Source organism: Cynara cardunculus (assembly GCF_001531365.2).
Source record: "Cynara cardunculus var. scolymus isolate 2C chromosome LG 17, CcrdV1, whole genome shotgun sequence".
NCBI classification, from domain to species: Eukaryota; Viridiplantae; Streptophyta; class Magnoliopsida; order Asterales; family Asteraceae; genus Cynara; species Cynara cardunculus.
In genome coordinates, this window is record NC_037544.1 from 22,790,832 (window position 1) to 22,794,767 (window position 3,936).

Below are 3,936 nucleotides of genomic sequence, written 5' to 3' on the forward strand. Positions count from 1 at the left end.
TTTGAATTTTAAGCATCATCTTTTTCATCTGTTTAATGCATGATTGATGTAATACCTCATCATTCATCTGTTCTACTTCTGCTCCTGACAAATCATTTTCTGTTTTAGCCATCAAGCACACATGTGCAACAGCTTCAGTTTCTTCTTCTTCATCAGTAAGATTCGACCAGTGTTCGTCCTCAGCCATAAGAGCTTTGCCGGCATCTCTTTGTTTGGATAGAAGAAATTTATTCTTCTAGTAGTCGGTATCGCGATTTATCGGCTTCCTACAGTTTATAGCAAAGTGGCCTAACTTACCACAGTTATAACACTTTGTATTTTCATCAGCTGTCCCTTTGATAAAAWTCTTCTTTTCTTCCGGCTTTTTCTCATATTTCTTCTCGAATCTTTTCTCTTCATACTTCTTCTTCTCGCCAAACTTGTCTTTGTATTCATATTTTGAACTTGACGAGAATCTCTGATTGTTCGAGTGTGGCCTTTTCGAGAACTTCTTCTGGAATGCCTTAGTCAGCATTGCCATTGCCTGTTTGATCTTTGAAATTTTAGAATCTGAATCTGAGCTGTTACTATCTTCTGTTTCAGACTCACTTGACTGACTAACTTCCTTCACTTGCTTTCCAGATCTGCTTTTAGATTTCTTCTCCATTCTCTCAGATACAAGAGCCAAAGGATCAACAACTTCCTTTACTTTCTTCTTAGCATTTCGGATTTCCAAAACATCTTGTTCATTTTGTTTTAGAGTTTCATAAATTTCATGAAAATCAATATCAGATAACTGTTTATTGAATCTGATATGATTGGCAAATGGATTCCACTCTGACTGGAGATTGTTAAGAAACTTAACATTAATCTCTATTCTAGTTTTATAAATCCCATTCTTTGTCAGTTCATTTAGCAGTCTGGCAAGCCTGTGGTAAACATCATCAAGACTTTCACCTTCTTTAGCCTTGAATTCTTCGTATGCTGAAATACAGTTAGTGATTTTCAGTTGAGTTCCCACTTTCGAACCCATTATTATCTTCTCGATATGAACCCACATGTTGTGACCTGATGATTTATAACTGTCAATACTGGTGTAGATATCATTAGTCAGTGCTTGCATCATATAAGATTTGCACAACACATCAACATGAGCTCTCTCCTTTTCTTCAGATGTATATTGATGCTTCAGTTTAGGAATTTTTTGTGTAGGTAAGCCTGCTATTATATCAGCTTCTACTTCTATGAAGTATTCAGCAGGACCTTCCATTAAAGATTTCATGATTAGATCTCCTTCTTTCATTCTCTCAATAAAATTAAGGAATCTGTCTCTCCACTGATTATAGTCACCACGAAACAGAATAGGGGGCTTGGTATCAGTACCAATAGCCATTGCTTCTCGTGAACTTATCGTATCAAATTGTATGAATTAGGATCAACTGCAGTTCAAAGTTTGAATTAAAGAATCAGTTTACAAAAATATATCTGATAATATGTAAACTAAATTTTGCACTCATTCAACACTTGGTACAAATTATGCACACACACTTGTCCGGATTAGTAATCCGGTCAGGTTTATCCGGATTGAAAGTCCGGTCAAAAAGATAGAATATTCAACAAGTTATCCGGATTAGAAGTCCGCACAACAAGCAACTTTATATCGCTAAAAAACACTTAACCAGATTTCAACAAAGTATTCACAAATCACACGGATTATGCAATATAAAATACGGATAAAGCACAAAAATCAATTTGATTTAAAAATCTCAAATCGGAGGTTTTCAACACTTAGTCAAAAATCCAAAATGAAACTCGGACGGAAAAAGTCAACAAGTCAACGGTCAACTAAGTCAACAAGTCAATATACGTATAAGTCCTTTTTTAAAAAACAAATTGATGAAAAATCAACAAAATAAATCGATCAAAAAAAATCAATATCCGTTTAATCACCAAGGAATATACGATCAAATATATAAATCGCTCAAGTAGACAAACAAGTCTTACCAAGCGGATTGATTAAATCGATCAATAAATCGCACAAACCTTCAACGAGTTACCAGACGGATTATGTAAATCGGTCACAAATCCGTTCAAGTTACTTGAGACTTACCAGTCAGATTGTTTAAATCGCACACTTATCCGCACAAGTTATGACCATTTTACCAGGCGGATTGTGTAAATCGTTCAAATATCCGCACAAGTGTTGTCTGGATAACCTATATCAAACAACTAAAATCACACAGATGTTAAATCGCACAAGTGATAAGTGGATAACACCCTTAAATCGCACAAGCTTTAATCGGATTAATCTTCAACCAAAAACACAAACTTTCACACTTTTACCAAAAATTTGGATCAAAACATGAAAAATTATGAGTTTTGAAGAAAATTTTCCAGAATACAAAATATCAATTTTCGATCAAAACTGGTTTAAAACTTGTTTAAAATCAAAAATAGTGTGAATCAAAAAGTTGTTCGAAATGTAAAAACGAATCTAGTAGTGTAAATCTTTTCAAATAACACTAAAAAAATGACCGATTTTTGATCAAAAACCCAATCTGGAAGATGAACTCTCAAAAACAGTGATGAACAATATGACCCAGATCGATGAATCTTCAAAAAATCTTGAAAAATTATGCAAAATCAGTTTAATCCTCTAATCCAAACTGCTGCAGCTTGCTTTGATACCAATTGTGAAGTCCAGAAATCATACAAACATGATATGATCTCAAGAATCAAGATGAACATAAAAGTAGAGAGAGAATTATCAAAGAATGATTAGATTGAGAGAGAAAAATTTACAGCTCTAATCTTGATTACAAATCTGCTAATGACTTGGTTAATGACAATTACAAAGGGAAATACTATTTATATTAGGAATAGTAAAACTACACTATTACAAAATAAAGCTATTCTAAGGAGAAACTTGAATACAACTTTAACGCTCTAACTTGAACCCAACAAATGGGCACTGCAAGAATCTCTGAAGAAGATTCTCCTTAGTTATTAGTTGCAACTAGAATGATAAGTGGATCATCATCAGCTTCTAGAGTATCAGCATTGGGTTGATTGCTGAAGGAAGCTTCAGGTTGTCCAACATGAGAGAACATCATGTTTTCTAATTCTACGTCATCATTAAGGATGGGTTTAGAATTAGCTGATTGAGATTCATCAAAGGTGACATGAATAGTTTCTTCTATGGTCTGTCAACGTTTGTTGAATACTCTAAAGTCTTTGGATACTGAATAATATCCAAGAAAGATTCCTTTATCAGATTTGGGATCGAACTTTCTATGTTGGTCACAATTGTTGAGAATGAAACACGTGCAACCAAATATATGAAGAAAGCTGAGAGAAGGCTTTCTGCTATGGAAGAGTTCATAAGCAGTCTTCTTGAATCTTTTAACGATCTGCGACCGGTTTTGAGAGAAACAAGCAGCATTGACAGCTTCAGCCTAGAAAGAAGAGATCCGCTGAGCATTGATCGAGCAGCCTCAATGATTGTTCAATTTCTTCTTTCAGCGACCCCATTTTGTTGTGGAGTTCTAACATAAGAGACGTTGTGAGAGATTCCCTTGTCCTCAAAGAAGCTATCCATAGTACTATTTTTGAATTCAGTTCCATGTTCACTTCTGATAGATTGTACTTTAATATTGTTTAATATTTCTATCCTTTTGATGAACGAGATAATTTCTTCACGTGCTTCATTTTTGGATCTGAGAAAGAAGACCCAAGTATACCTAGGGTACTCATCAACAATAACAAGTGTATATTTCTTTCCACCTATGGATTGTACGTTGACAGGACCAAAGATATCAATGTGCAATAGCTGAAGTGGAGAGATCACTGAAGAGATTTTTCTAGATTTGAAGTTAGCTTTTGTTTGTTTTCCTTTTTCACACGCTAAGCAAAGAGATTCCTTTGCAAAGGTGTGTTAAGGAAGACCAGTGACGAGAT